The 16,940-nt window shown below is 41.0% G+C and overlaps 1 protein-coding gene across 8 annotated transcripts in view; it reads right to left on the reverse strand.

The window, feature by feature from the left end:
• The window catches only part of DENND1A (DENN domain containing 1A), a 510,341-nt gene that overhangs the window by 325,654 nt on the left and 167,747 nt on the right, over positions 1-16,940 (reverse strand). The window lies entirely within an intron of this gene.

Below are 16,940 nucleotides of genomic sequence, written 5' to 3' on the forward strand. Positions count from 1 at the left end.
GCATTTATGTTAAAAATAACAATTTCCACAGCATAACGGAAAAGAAGTCTTATTTCCCAACCACCAAAATTTAACAAATGGTTAAGGAGAGAGAGAGAGAGAGAGAGAGAGAGAGAGACCCCGATGGATATGACTGTGTATCTCAGGATGACAGCTGATAACTAAGATAGATTCCCTACCCACCATCAACATGTTGCAGTATTAAAATAAATAAACTTTGTAAGCAGAATAACTGTTTCCTCTTTTTAGTAGGATTAACTTACTCATTTTTCAACGCATTTTATTTGCCTCCCTGTCTTCAAATTCAGATAATGTAGTCTTTGGATTAAAGACAAGAACTAGGAAAAATACTGGTTTTTTGTTTAATTAAGATGCTGGTTTGCAGAGGTAGCCAATTGTGTAAGGCCTGTTTTTAGGATCCTTTTTGATAGAGAGCTTAACCTCTCCATGCCTCAGTTTCCTCAATAAGTAAAATGAAGAGATACTCTGGCTGCCCCTTCAGCTTCAGTTTTAGAAACTAAAATCTGTCACGTAAAGCTCCTGAGTGGGGGAGGGGCACCGCTCAGCACTAACAATTCTCCAATCTCAGTTGCAAACTCTTACTCTGTATCTGAGCAACACAACACAGATGAAAAGAAGATTAAATCAAGGGTTTGGAGGGGGAGAAGGGAAAAGCTAGGCCTAACACCACTGAAAAGAAAGGGCAGTTTTCTTTTCCTCCCTCATATGGAGAGAGAATCCAGAGTTGTCCCAGCCAGAACACTAGGAAGACATGTCCAATTCAGGCCAGAGTGTGGCTTTTGGAGTGAAGGGGTATCGCAACGCTCTGGAGTTCAGTCTCCCCTGCACATACACAAACACAAGTGCACAGCGCCCCAACGCTGTTTGTCCCCTCGGCCTCAGAGCCCTGCCAGTTGGCAAACCCAAGCCAGGAAGTTGTCAATTCCAATTGCGTTTAAGGCCATGTAGTCCTATTAAAGAAGCCTTGCTGGTTAAGGGGCGTCCTCTGTTTCCAAAGCATGGGAAAAAAAAAAAAAAAAAGGCGCTCTGCTTAGATTGGAGCTGGCAACTTTCACTGACTAGAGTTTTCAAGGAGCTATGAATGAGTTTAACAAAGGAGGTCTGTGGCTAGTTTCTGGCTGAAGTCCATGTCAACAGTTTTTAAGGTCACAGGCCACACTAACTAACATTTATTCCCAGCAGACCCTGTTCTAAACACAAGCTGTAAGTAGTACAAATTTGGAATTTCTCTGTAATCCCTTGAGATATTCCTGATCCTTCCACATGTTTCTGCCCAATTAAAAACAATTCTCACTTTGCACCACAAGAGAGGCCGAGCTCAGCGATCTCAGTCCATCCTTAGGGTAGATGAACAAAAACCTGGCAAATCAAAGGGCTCGAGTGGGGAAGGGAAGGAATTCAGCTGGATCACACTGAAAAGTGCAGACAGCTCCCCAGGGGCTCAGTTTGTGAAAGAATAAAACGGGTTATGACAGAGATCCTGAGGCCATAAAAAGCAGGTTTGAGGCACGCATTGGGAATAGGCTCCTAGTCCCTTTACACAAATAAGATAGAAATTTCTGAGAAAATTAAAAGGTCAACTAGGTGACTGGAGAATAGCAATAATCTATGGGACAGATGCTAAATATCCCGCTGTGAAATTAATACAATCATTTCTCAGTTAAGATGAACTCTAACTCACTTTTAACATTTTTGAATCAAGACGCTTCTTGAAAGCAAGGAAAAGCCATTTTCACATCAACGGTACATTTCATAACTGATGGTCGTTATTTTTTAATTTTTTAACATCCATTTATTCATTTGTTTATTTAATGTTTGTTTATTTCTGAGACAGACAGAGACAGAGCATGAGTGGGGGAGGGGCAGAGAGAGAGGGAGACACAGAATCCATGGTGGGCTCCAGGCTCTGAGCTGTCAGCGCAGAGCCCTATGTGGGGCTCAAACTCAGGAACCGTGTGATCATGACCTGAGCCAACGTCAGAAGCTTAACCAACTGAGCCACCCACCCAGGTGTCCCTTCATGGTGGTATTTTAAATCTTGCAAGGCAACACAGGAATAATGACTTTGGATTGAACATCAAAAATCTCACTTAATCCTCACGCTGCCATGGGAACTATCTTCTATTCTGCAGACCAGGAAACAGGCTCAAAAAGGTGATATGACCTGCTTACATTCTGATCTAGTAAGTGGTAGAATCAACATTTGAACACAGGTCTTCCTAGGGCTCAAGTCTATACCACAAACTCAGGGAGAGAAAAACCCACTACAGCATTAGTCATCCATTGGGTACTTAAAGCACTACTGTTTGTAGCATTCTGTATTTGAAATCATGTGCTATATGATGGTAGATATCATTTTTCCAAGTTAAAAAAAAATCTGCAAACTGTGGTACGAAGAACATTTGGATTGGGTATGACGAGAGAGACATAAAAGAAGAAAATTTTTTAAAGACAAAAAAAGAAGAAAATTAGAATCCTCATAATTCTATTACCTAATTATTCTTATTGTTAATACTTTGTTACCAAATCAACCCATCGCTTTTCTAAAAATTTCTTACAAAACACAGATCATACCATAATTCATCTCTTGCTTCTCCTGCATAACACTATGTCCAAAATGTTCTCTAAGTCATTAGTCACCAAAAAACATCATTTTAATGGCTATATTGTAGCTATCCCCTCTCCACAAATGGTTTCTAATTTTTCATTCTACATGCTAATAAGCATCCTCATGCATTTTCTGTACATATATTCCTGAGTTTTCCTTAGGAACAGAATCTCAAAAGTGGGAATAATTGAAGGGTTTTGAATATATACTGCCAACTGTTTTCTAAGAATGCCGAACCTTTTTATACCCTCAGCCACAAGTTTGTAAATGCCTACCTCATGGCCACCAAGTGTCATCTTTATGTTGACACGACCAGGTTCATGTAGACTTGGTCGTGTACATGCCCACACAAACCACACCTATGCCAAAGACATGTATGTTACAACTGGCCTAACCTTCTAGCAATAACTCTAGCACTGTGTAATACTGGAAGGTGCCAACAACTGCCCTGCCAACATCTTTGCTTATATTAGCTCTAATCCTCACCAAAAGAGTGGATAGGAGGAAATTAAGATTCAAAAAGAGTAAATGGGGCACCCAAAAGCCCACATCCACACTGGCAGCACTAGGATTTAAGCCCTGTACAGACCGCTGACCATGCTCTTAAGGCCCCGCCACCTCATAGCTCATTTTACCTTTCAGGGATGGTTGACCTTCCTCTCACCTCCCCAGGGGCTGCCTCCTTCTCTAGAAACGCCTCTTTAGACAATGAGGTCAATGAAGAAGGACAGTCCCTGGATCTCACAGGCTTTGAGAAAGGAAAGAGCATGTTGCAGGTCTTTAAAAAGCAGGATGTAAGCAGCAGCGTGGGACTCTGGCGACTCTCATACACAGCTGACAGAACCATAAGATTCTAATGCCGCTTTAGAAAACAATTTGGCATTATCCAATAAAATCGAAGATACACGTACCCTATGACATAGCCATTCGGCTCCTAGGTTTACACGCCAAAAAACCTAGTGTCTGTACACAGCGAGCTACCTGTTCAAGAATGTTCATTAAAGCCATGAACCGGAAACAGCCCAAATGGACACTTATAATTGCATGCTCAAACACAATGCGGAATGCTAGATAGCAAAGAAAACAAGCTACAACTATAAGCAACAGCATGGTTGAATCTCAAAAGTGTTCAGCAAAAGAAATAAGACTTACCAATTCCAAACTGTAGAATTCATCATACAGATTTCAAAAACCAGACAAAACTATACCAACATTATTTAGGAATACATACGCAGCTGAAAAAAATTATTCTGGGGTACAGATTTCTTACAGGAGGATTACATGGATATTTGCTATATAATTATTAGTGTGTACTTAGTGTATGTGTGTGCATATATATAAATATGTATATATTTATGTGTATATGTGTGTGTGTGTACGTATGTAGTTAAACTCAATGCACTTTCCTATTTGCAGGTTATATTTCACAATTTACAAAAGGAAGGCACAAGGTTGTAATTAAACATAGTAAATACAATATATAAAGAGCTTTATCAAGTGTTCACTATTTAATCTCCTACCACAATATTCTGAGTTAGTATTATCCTCAATTCACCACTAAAGTAACAGAGACAAAAATGAGTGACAGATAAGTAAAAAACATGTTTATTATAAATGCAATTCTTAAGAAGATTTTTTTTTTTTTTTTAACTCATGCAGCGCAAGTGTTTTCTATCACAACACAGGGACTGAAATCAAGGAAAGGACAAGTTCAGGGAGGAGCTCCACCATATGAAAGTTAAACTACCTCTTCAAATAAAAAGATCTAAAATTATAATACTTGGGGATATATATAACTGGGAAATATTAGTGAATAGTAAAAAAAAAAAAAAAAAAAGCAAAACAAGTAAAAAAACAAGTATAGTCTCCAATGGTCAGGAAACATTGGTTATCTTTAATGAGGATGATCAACATTTGGTATACTTTCTTTTTAATTTTTTTTAATGTTTATTTATTTTTGAGAGACAAAGCACAAGCAACAGAGGAACAGAGAGAGAGGGAGACACAGAATCTGAAGCAGGGTCCAGGCTCCGAGCTGTCAGTGCAGAACCCAATGCGGGGCTTGAACCCACAAACCGCAAGATCATGACCTGAGCTGAAGTCAGACGCTTAACTGATTGAGCCACACAGGCGCCTCTAGTATACTTTCTTATACTAATAAAAAAGAGAAAGTACAAACTAAAACTTTCTCTAAAATTGGTATCCAAAATTCATTTTTTTTTTTAAGCAGAGGGGACCATAAAAATCCTAACTTAGCAGAACTTAGCAGAATCCTAACTAGACACTAGGAAATATACTTTCCTAGAGTCTTTGGGCTTGGAGTTGTTTTTGCTTGCAGTGGCTTTTTGTTTTTTGCTTTTTATTCCCCCAAAGACTTCTTGCTTTCCTGTGGGACTATATTTTAAAAAAAGAAAAAAAAGGAAACCAGTCATTAAGAGCTCAGGCAAAAAAGTACAGGGCACTAAATTTCACCCAACTCCGTTTTCCATCACACTTTTTAAATAAGGTTTTTTTTTTTAATCTCAAGTTTTTTAGAGCCAAGGATTTTTTTGCCGCATTTTGGGCTCATTAATACAAATAAAGAGCTAGTTAAAATACCAGACTGAATAAATGAACAATGGGACAATTAACCCCACATACAAAGCTCCACCCACTTTACTTCAAAGGCATCTGAAATAGAATGGATTAGAAACCCTAAACGATGCCTCTCAGAATTAATTTTATAATAAATATTGCTTTGTGTTATAGATAAGGGATTAAAAAGCTCCAGAGTAGCAGCCTAACACCTGTGAACTGAGTTAAAGGGCAACTGACCTTGGCTGTACTGAAGATTGCCAATAGTTTCATGACCCATGTCTAGGAAATAAAAATCTAGGCAATTTCCACTGCATACTAGAATGCAGAACTTAGTTTTGCCTACAATGTTTAAAACTTCCGTACAGTTTTACATAAAGTCTTGAGATATGTGTAATTAGTTCTCATTCAGAATGTATTGCTATCTAACTTTAAAAGTATTCCCTTTATGCCACATTACTGTTTTTGCCATTCACAATACAACTCATACTGATGAAAAGGATTAAAGACGTAAATGTACAAAGTGAAATATGGAAAGGAAAAGTAAACTAAGTACATTATTTACCACCTGACTTAATGAACACTTTGATACTATTTCCATACTTTTATGTTCATTGTTTTCAGAAGCTAAGAACTATCTTCCCTATCGAGAATCTGGTAATATCTCACATGTGAAGGCAAAAAGTAGTTGAGGGCTTTTGGGTTGTTTGGGTTGTTTTTACGGAATTACCAAAGTAATTAGCGCAATGACAAATTCACTACAGCAAATGCATTTTTTAAAAGAACATAAGTCTTGACAAAAAAATACTTTCTCAGATTTTACTAAGAGCTTTCTTCCCTTGTAAATCAGCTTCACACAAAGTACACAGTCAAAAACATTCCCAGGAAAGAACATTTAACGATATGCAAAGATGCTTACAATATACTAAGTGAAAAGGCTAGGTACAAAGCTCCACCTACAGCATGATCCCATGCAAGGAACAAAACACCTCTAGTCACTATTAGAGTCATGGGATGATAAACTCCTTCTCTTACTTCTGTAAGGTTTTCCAAATTCCTCTAATGAGGAAGTATATCTTCACAGTCTCATAAAACAACATCCTAAAAATCAATGGCTCATAAGTGATTACGAGAATTGTGGCATCTTCAAACTTTAGATGGCACAATGATTTTTCTGTTTGACATGATATAAAGAGGTACACAATTATCTCAGTCTTCTGGAGCTTCTCCACGAGGGACAAATGCTAGGCTTCCCACTGCTTCTAAACTGATCACTGGAAGGGCCAGACAACCTAAATTCAGACTCCTCTTTGTATTCACAAATCTAACTTGCTCTTAAAATAAGAGTGCAGCTTAGATCCAAAGGGCAATTTTAGGTGTGAAGCATATTGAGTTATTTTCCTTTCCACTTCCTGCCCAGTGAAAAGCAAAGATAAGGCTCAAATAAATGCCTTCTGCTTGTTGTTGCTGTTATAGGAAAGTGGTTTGCTTGCAAGGGGAGGGGGTTGGGGGTGGGGGTCCAAAAAAATTGCTGACACTCAAACTCCACCAAAAAGCATCAATTGGCTTCTCCTATAGAATGTTTTCCAACTCCCAAAAAGAGTCCCTCATGTGGAATTCTTAAGACTCTTTCTTTCAGAAGGCAGGCTCAGTTTTACTGGTTTTCCATTCAAACAGACTTTGCATCAGATTTAAACAGAGCGGATCATTTTCTTTACTCTATAATCATATGGTTGGATTGTTCACATAGACTGCAATGATGCTGGCCAAAAGGCAACGTGACTCCTTGATGCTAACTGGAGGTTACGGAGTCTTAAAAAAACTTTAGGTCCAGGTGGCCTTGGCCTTATTCTCCTGAGTTGGAAGAATCATTGCCATATCCTGGAGAAACTCTGGACTGGAGTGGGAGTGGGGGGCAAAAGATTGCTATTAGCCAGCTAAAGAACTTGGCACAACAATCTCTCTTCAGGTCTCAGTTTCATTATTTATAAAATGAGCGTGGGCTGTATGTAGTATACTGATTTTTGCAAGCTCACCTCTGAAATCCTGGAGCAGTGGCAAACTACCCATCATGGCTCTTTTAACTAAATATACACAGACAAAAAAAACTTTTGAAACTCATAATGGTTGCTCTGGTGGCAAGAAAATAAAATTTGAAACTTTGAATCAGAGCCAAAAGGAAGTTATGAGAAATAAGCCCAAAGCTGTTGAGCGCATGAGCTTTGGGTTGGATTCTGGGTTCCAAACCAAATTCCCTCACTTACTCCTTCCTGGTGAGATCTTGGCCAAGTCACACGGCAACTCTTTCGGTCTCAATCCCTACTTCTCTATAATGGACATAATTTCATCAAGTTGCAATAAGAATGAGAATTATATAAGCCACCTGCCTTATTAAATAAATGCTAACAAATGATCATTCCCACCCCCACCCCTGCTCCCTTCCAAATCCTCTGTAATGAGTTCTCCTGACTTAGTCTATCCATCTACGAAATGATATAACAACACTAACCGTCAGCAGTAGCTGGTGGAGGTGGCAAGATGAGTGACATATGGGGGAAACTAACGAAAGAACCAAAGTGCACTCCTGGAGTTCCTACTTAGGGTGGTTTCACTTGCTGCCCTATGGTAAGCTTTGTGATCATTAAGACAAGGAAGTGTTCTGCTTTCAAAACAGATCAACAAGGGGCGCCTGGATGGCTCAGTCGGTTAAGCGGCCGACTTCGGCTCAGGTCATGATCTCGCGGTCCGTGAGTTTGAGCCCCGCGTCGGGCTCTGTGCTGACAGCTCAGAGCCTGGAGCCTGTTTCAGATTCTGTGTCTCCCTCTCTCTGACCCTCCCCCGTTCATGCTCTCTCTCTGTCTCAAAAATAAATAAACGTTAAAAAAAAAAAATTCAGAACAGATCAACAAAATACCGTGTCTCTTGTCATTTCCAGCTCATTCAGTCCCAAAAGGAGAAATTTCTTGTAGCCAAAGTCTTGAAATTTCAAATACCCACAATGCTGGGCTCAGGTTGCTTGAGGGAAGGCTGAGCCAGGCTGGGGTCCTTTGAAAGGGACCAGGAGGAGAAAAGAGGCTTCCTCCTACAGTGGACAGCCCTGAGGCTGGCCGCTGCTACAGAAGATACACCTGTCCTTCCAACTGCCCAGCTTCCCAGCCCTCAAACAGCAGGCTCTGCTTGGACAGTAAGAGCAGTTTCGTTTATGTCCCTTTCTTCTCTTCAAAGGTGACTTTTTTTTTTAAACTGTACAGCTTGTTACTATTGTTGAATTGTGGCTCCCCAGAGGATTATACATTTCTAAGCATGGAGGCATCTGTGTGGCAATAAAATGTGCAACATTCCCCAACCAGTACATTTTTTTTAATTAAGAAAAAAAAAAGTTATCACATCCCACCAAATGATGTCCTGATGAACACATTCCCCGTGCAGGCCTTTCAAAATACTGAAGATGTCAGAAAGGGTCCTGAGGCTACTAAACCAGAGCCTTCACAGGACCCAAGCCATGGGTTCAATTCCTGACAGATCCACAACGGGTGGAATTATAATCTGCCATAGCAACTGGGTCTTCTCCCAGCTGACCATTCAGAAGACAACACTGTACCCTACCATACTTTGAAGGGGGAGAAATTAAGAAGAAATCAAACAGCTCCAGAGAGATGGAAACACTTGAAAAGCAGAGGAAAGTTCTCTGTTAAATAGTATGAAAGATCCAGGTTTCCCAAATGGTATTTAAGGCATTGGGAAGAAAGGCTGATTTCTCCCAGAGGGGCCCCAGCTTTGATGCCCAAACTGCCCTCAAACATCAGGCTGTGTAGTTTTGTATAGCAGGGTACCCTCAGGCGAGACAACCATAAATAGCTTAAAACAAGAATAGGAGATTCCATCTGTTTCTGGAATATTTCAGCAGCACCTGCTTTCAAGGTAAAAATCTGGGAGCCGTCCCCACTGCCTTCCTTCCCGACTCCCTTCCCCACCCCCCATACACTTATTTTAAACCAAAGCAGCTAACACACAATCCATCCAAAAGGGCTCTGCCACCGCACCTGCTTAAGGAAAGAGTCCTTTGATTTTTCTCCTGAACTATATGTCTTGTTTTAAAAACACTAGAACAGTTAGGGGGAGAAACCAAAGTTCTTAAAACCACACTATTTTATTACTTCTAGCTTCTTTTTTCTCTGTGAAAACTGAGCTCTTCTGTGTTTATAGTAGAAATGAGTACAATTCAGATGAAAAAGGATGCAATAGTTGTTCCTGCCATTAAGTCAGAAAGTATTCCAGAAGGAAGATGGGTTATCACTTAACACAATTAATGTTGAAACACAAGCCCATAGGCCAATCTGCATGGAAAGGACAGTAATTCCCCAGCAAGGTCCCAGAAATGTATTTCGTTGTTATAGTTTAAAACAAACAAACAACTAAAGTTGAGGCTTAAAACTTCTCATCTAAATCAGAGTGCTACCCCCAAGGTGATGTGCAGCAACCCTTCTAACACTATCCAGAAAATCCCAAGCATGTGTAAATACCAGTTACACGTATAAAAAGCCACTTTCCTTTTGGTCTATAAACATCCATATTTCTAACGCCTGCCCTATCATCTGAGCATGCTCTATTTGCTATGGGGTAAATCCAAATTCTTGAGCATGTCCCACAAGGGCTTTCCCAACCTGGCCCCAAGACATTTATGGTATCATCCCCTACCATCACATCAGTATTCCATCTTGCTATATCCTTCATTTCTCTGGGCCTTACATGTCAGTTCTCACTGCCTAGAAAGCTCTTCTCCAATTCTCCTCCAGACCAGCCCCCAGTGATTCTGTAAGACCTAGTTTAACTGGAAACCGTCAGCAACACTTTCTCTGATTCCAAGCCAGAGATGGGCACTGCCTAATCAGTGACCCCAAAGAACCTCGCACATACATATTTTTGATTTAAATAGCACTTATCACATCATATTTTCCTTGTTTACATAGTCCCTTCCCAAAGACTTAGTGGCTCCTAGGACAGTAAGCGTAGCCAAACCGAAACAGGAGGGGAAGTAACAAAATCAGAGGTGGTCTGGGAACGGTGCACCCAGAAGCATATTAAGTTTTAAATTTGGTAAAGGACCAAAAGTATATATTGTTTTCAGTTTGTAAGACCAACTTTAAAAGTTCAGCTCATCAAAATCTTGAATGATATCTGAACATGATACCTGAAAGGTTCTTATAGAGAACTGGGGAGAGATCTTTACCTCTGTATCAAGGGAACTTGAAGTGAATAAAAAGCCAAAGACCAAGTGTTACACATTGTTCATTCCTGGTTTATACTACCTACTAAGATACTCATTAATTGAAGAAAAATCTTACATGTTAAACTAAAAAAAAAAAAAATTTAGATCCTGTCTTGATGAAACAAGTTATTTCTTCCCAAAATGTATAATAGGGACTGAACAGTTTGATACAGGTACTAAGGGAGTTACTCAGGGGCGTCTGGGTGGCTCAGTCTGTTAAATGCCCAACTTTGGCTCAGGTCATGATCTTATAGTTCATGGGTTCAAGCCCCACGTCGGGCTCTGTGATAACAGCTCAGAGCCTAGAGCCTGCTTTGGATTCTGTGTCTCCCTCTCTCTCTGTCCCTCCTCCACTGGCACTCTGTCTCTGTCTCTCTCAAAAATAAACAAACATTAAAAAAAAAAAAAGCGACTTAAACTTTCTCAAGAGCTTAAATAAGATTCCCATACATAAGAAAATTGTAGAACACAAATATGAACCTGGACCACTTTCTTACACCATATACAAAAATAAACTCAAAATGGATGAAAGACCTAAATGTAAGACAGGAAGCCATCAAAAGCCTCGAGGAGAAAGCAGGCAAAAACCTCTTTGACCTCGGCCGCAGCAACTTCTTACTCAACATGTCTCCAGAGGCAAGGGAAACAAAAGCAAAAATAAACTCATCAAAATAAAAGGCTTCTGCACAGCGAAGGAAACAATCAGCAAAACTAAAAGGCAACTGATGGAATGGGAGAAGATACTTGCAAAGGAAATATCAGATAAAGGGTTAGTATCCAAAATCTATAAAGAACTTATTTAACTCAACACGCAGAAAGCAAATAATCCAGTGAAGAAATGGGCAAAAGACATGAATAGACACTTCTCCAAAGAAGACATCCAGATGGCCAAGCGACACATGAAAAGATGCTCAATATCACTCATCATCAGGAAAATACAAATCAAAACCGCAATGAGATACCACCTCACCCCTGTCAGAATGGCTAACAACTCAGGCAACAACAGATGTTGGCGAGGATGTGGAGAAAGAGGATCTCTTTTGCATTGCTGGTGGGAATGCAAGCTGGTGCAGCCACTCTGGAAAACAGTATGGAGGTTCCTCAAAAAATTAAAAATAGAACTACCCTACGACACAACAATTGCACTACTAGGTATTTATCCAAGGGATACAGGTATGTTGTTTCGAAGGGGCACATGCACCCCCATGTTTATAGCAGCACTATCGACAATAGCCAAAGGATGGAAAGAGCCCAAATGTCCATCGATGGACGAATGGATAAAGAAGATGTGGTATATATATATATATATATATATATATATATACACAATACAGTATTACTCAACAATCAACAAGAATGAAATCCTGTCATTTGCAACTACATGGATGGAACTAGAGGGTATTATGCTAAATGAAATTAGTCAGAGAAAGACAAATATCATATGACTTCACTCATATGAGGACTTTAAGATACAAAACAGATGAACATAAGGGAAGGGAAGCAAAAATAATATAAAAACGGGAAGGGGGACAAAAACATAAGAGACTCTTAAATATGGAGAACAAACAGAAGGTTACTGGAGGGGTGGTGGGAGGGGAGATGGGCTAAATGGGTAAGGGGCATTAAGGAATCTACTCCTGAAATCATTGTTGCACTATATGGTAACTAACTTGGATGTAAATTAAAAAATAATTAATTAAATAAAAAATTTTTGTTAAAAAGCTCCTTTTGGGGCTTCTGGGTGGCTCAGTTGGTTAAGCGACCAGCTTCAGCTCAGGTCACAATCTCACGGTTCATGAGTTCAAGCCTCGAGTCAGGCTCTGTGCTGACAGCTTGGAGCCTGGAGCCTGATTTGGATTCTATGTCTCCCTCTCCCTCTGTTCCTCCCCCACTTGCACTCTCTCTCTCAAAAATAAATAAACATTCGAAAAAAATTTAAAAAGCTCCTTTATAAAAAGTAAAAAATTTAATTATTATGTGACATATCTCCCATAATCCACACCAACAACACAGTTATGGCTTTGAACTCTTACGCTCCTTCTGTTTCTCCACAACCAGAAGTTGGCTATAAATAACATATTTCATTACAGTTTTAGCCTTGATGAAACATGTGCCATTTGGACAAGTCGGAAGTCATGAAAAAAGTATGGTTCTAGGTCACTTTATGATACTTGAAAGATTTCAGAGGTAAATGCTTATACCATAACAGACTCAGCTGGTGCTACTTGAAAATGCTAATTCTGTCTCACATTCCTGGGTTTATAATGAAGAAGGACAAACTTATCCATATCTATTGCTCTCTAGCTGTGCTTTTTTAATTCTTTTAATGTTTGTTTATTTTTGAGAGAGAGACAAAGAGAGAGAGAGTGACAGAGAGACAGAGGGGGAGCAAGGGAGGGACACAGAGAGAGGGAGACACAATCCGAAACAGGCTCCAGGCTCTGAGCTGTCAGCAAAGAGCCCGATGCAGGGCTCGAACTCACGAGCTATGAGATCATGACCTGAGCCAAAGTCAGATGCTTAACCGACTGAGCCACCCAGGTACCCCCATCCCCAGCTGTGCTTTTAATCCAGTATTGACTACCATCCAGCAAATAGTTAAATAATATTATGGCAAATCTCAAGGAAAAGTAAAATGCCTAAATATAAAGAACTAGTCAACCGTGGGACAAAATAATGCATTTGAACTTTACAAACCATGGTATTTGTGTTAATGAGACTTGTTCATACCCTAGCACAACTACATTTCTGTCAAGGTTAGCTGGTGACAGAATTAAACCTGTGTTAAAAATAAACACAGGGCTTATTCATCAGGAATTCTTTCCTTCATGAAACAAGTATTACTAAGTGCCTACTATGCATAGCCATTACTCTATACGTTGGGTATATTTGGGAACAAAACAGATAAAAATTCCCAGGCTTCATGGAGCTTATATTCTAGGGGAAGGAACAGACAACACTTCTAACAATGGACCCAATAATTTATATTCTATGACAGGTCTCTAAGAACCTTTCATTGTGAAATTAAGTTTAAAGTTTCTAATACTGATGGCCTAGTCCTTTACGGACTTTATGGACACAATGCCTGTCATTCAACACTAGATCTCCACAGTGAGATTCAAGAGTACCTCTTGTAACTAACAGAAATTAAGTCTGGGAGTATGAACCACATCTCTCTACTACTGTATTTCACACTTTCTCTTGAACTGGTGTCCCATGAGGCCTGTCCTGTCACTCAGAGCCTTCAGTGTCCTATTCTTGCATTCAAATGGAATACATCTCCGTGTCTGAAGGCCATGCACACAGTATGTTGGCCAAGGACTGCATTAAGTGCTGGAGATACAAAGTTGCTTAAGACACTATCTTTACCCTTAATGAGTTCATTTTAGAGGAAGAGGAGGAAGAAGTAAAAGGATGATCCAGGCTTATGAACATGTAACTGAAGTATGCAAAGCATGCTAGGTGCCCTCATGAGGATGATTACTTCTGCCTGGAAAAGGCTGCTGTGGGTGGATGGATAAAGGTGTGAAGGCAGAAAGGCCCAGAGACTCATATGGGCCAGGAAGCACATGAGCTTGGGAGAGCAGTCAGAGAGGGAGCGATCCTAAGAAGCCAAATCCTAGAACAGTGGAGACTATGTCTGCACAAGACACAATCACCGGGAGCTACCCAGCCCTCCCCACCATGAGAAGAAATGGAGAGCACAAGTAGAGGTGGCTCATGAGCACACGAGCTAGAGCACCGGGCACACTGCGAACAGACACTGGACCTCAAGGCACTGGTGAACTAAAGGGAAAGCATCTATTGCTGGTGAGGATGTGGAAAAACAGGAACCCTCTTGCACTGTTGGTGGGAATGAAAACTGGGGCAGCCTCTCTGGAAAACAGTGTGGAGGTTCCTCAAAAAGTTAAAAATAGAACTACCCTATGACCCAGCAATTGCACTGCTAGGAATTTATCCAAGGATACAGGAGCGCTGATACATAGGGGCACTTGTACCCCAATGTTTATAGCAGCGCTTTCAACAGTGGCCAAATTATGGAAAGAGCCCAAATGTCCATCAACTGATGAAAGGTAAAGAAGATGTGGTTTATATATACAATGGAATACTACATGGCAATGAGAAAGAATGAAATATGGCCTTTTGTAGCAACGTGGATGGAACTGGAGACTGTTATGCTAAGTGAAATAAGTCAGTCAGAGGAGGACAGATATCATATGTTTTCACTTATATGTGGATCTTGAGAAATTTAACAGAAGATCATGGGGGAGAGGAAGGGGAAAAAAATAGAGGGAGGGAGGGAGGCAAAACATAAAAGCCTCTTAGATACAGAGAACAAACTGAGGGTGGATGGAGGGCTGGGGGAGAAGGGAAAATGGGTGATGGGCATTGAGGACGGCAGTTGTTGGGATGAGCACTGGGTGTTATATGTAAGTGACTGAACCACAGGAACCTACCCCAGAAACCAAGAGCACACTTTACACACTGTATGTTAGCCAATTTGACAATAAATTACATTAAAAAATAATAATAATAAAGGAAAAGCATCTGAAAAAAAAGCAAGGAGATGAAGCATCTCGAAAAAGCAAGGAGACTGAAAATGCTAATAATAGAACCTAGGCCTAAATCGCACCTGCATTCTCCCGGCAGACCTCTCCACTCTCCACTGAACATGCTGCCAACTGGTCACCCATGGTGAACAGCAGACCCTTCCATTCAAATGCCAGTCTCAATTCAGCAATGTTCCCAAACGAAGCCACAGGGGGAGGTGGCCCTGTGCATGCTTTTTGCATATGTACAACCTGGGCAAGGCAAGTGAGCTTTCCGCCCGCCATGCTGAATACCCGTGAAACGCGTGCCCCAGACTTCATCTGGACTCTATTTTTAACCACAATCACTATCCTCTGGCCCTAGAACATCAATAGTAAGGAGACATTGTGCCGCGGAACCGTCCTATGCTTTATATATGGCATACTACAGCATGATCATACTTCTCCCGTTTGTTCTGGGAACTCCTCTAGGGCAGGGACCAGCTAATACTAGGCACTCAAGTAAGGGCTGACGAACAAATGAATGAATTAACCCACCAAATTCTTCCCACAGTTCCAAGCTGGGATAACAGAGAGAAAACAGTCCAACTGCTGCTTTTTTTTCATTCTAAATGATGGCAGCATGAAGTCTAATCAACCAGCTTCTTGTAAGCATGCCATCCACGACCCTACGCACAGACACGCAAAGTCAAATACACACTGTTGATGTTTTTACATCAACGGTTTTCCACTCTCACACTCTCAGAAATTTCTTGAGTGAACGAGATAGTGCCAGTTCAGAGTCCCACCCCGCCCCCCAAACATGCACATCCCAGCTTTGAAAGGAAGAAACACTGTAAACCAAAACATTATGCAAAAATAAAAAACAACAACAAAAAAGCCTTTCTGCAAAACTTTAAGAACTTGTCTTAAAGCCCCATCTCCTCTAAATGACTATATAAATATCAGCGCCCTAGCCAAGTCTAAAATGCAACGTTAGGCAAAATGGAAGAGAAAACTTTGTTTAAAAAGAAAAAAATAATCCAACATTGCTGAATCAAAATGTAAATCATCATTTACATCAGACGCTAATGCTCCAAGTGGGTAACCCTTGGGCCTGGGCTCCTGAGCCAGCTGGAGAGCAGTTACACACATTTAATCTCACAGAGCATCCGCATTGTACCTCCTTCCCGTGGTCTTTCCAGCGGTTGCCCTCTAGGGCCGAATTACAGACCTTATGCTTGGTGAAGAAGAGAGCTGACTTTGCTGATTAACAACAACAATAACAACATTTGTGCGGAGAAATGTAAACCAGACTGACAGTTATTGAGCAAAGGTACTTCGAAAGTCAGCCCCTCTTTCTCCTATGGTAGGAGTGTGTATGTGTTTGGGGGGCTGGGATGGGAGGTCTTTTCTTGGTGAGGAGAGGAAGAAAGTGCAAAAACTAATGTACCAGAGAACCACTCTTTCTGGAATTCATAGAGTCTGGCCTTTTATCCCTGGGCGCAAGCCCAAGACTGGGGACCCGGGTTTTGTCAGGGGCGCCTCCCTGCTGTCCTGCCCGGGGCTGCTCCACACGAGCAGAGAGAGACAGGAGGCAGGCCCCTCTGACACCTACTTAACCGAGGCAGATGGAGAGGAGAGTGTGTGGGATGCCTTTACTTCCCCCTTAGGAGGCGCCCAGCAGGAGCCCACAGAGCCAGCAGCTCCAAAATCGGATTTCCACACATCCTCCCCCTCCTCGCCTCCTCGGAACACACCTTGGCCCTCTGGCAGGAGGAAACAGAGCATTAGGCCAAGTGTGGTTCTGGTGTACAAAGGGGTTTGGAAGACCTAAAGAAGCCTTCTTCCAGGATCCCATACTTTTTTCAAACCTCTAGAGAAGTAGCCCAGTTGGGGAAACAGTTACTCCCTCACTGACCCAGAGAGGGCAAGGGTG

The sequence above is a fragment of the Felis catus genome, chromosome D4, assembly GCF_018350175.1.
Source record: "Felis catus isolate Fca126 chromosome D4, F.catus_Fca126_mat1.0, whole genome shotgun sequence".
In the NCBI taxonomy this organism is placed as follows: domain Eukaryota; kingdom Metazoa; phylum Chordata; class Mammalia; order Carnivora; family Felidae; genus Felis; species Felis catus.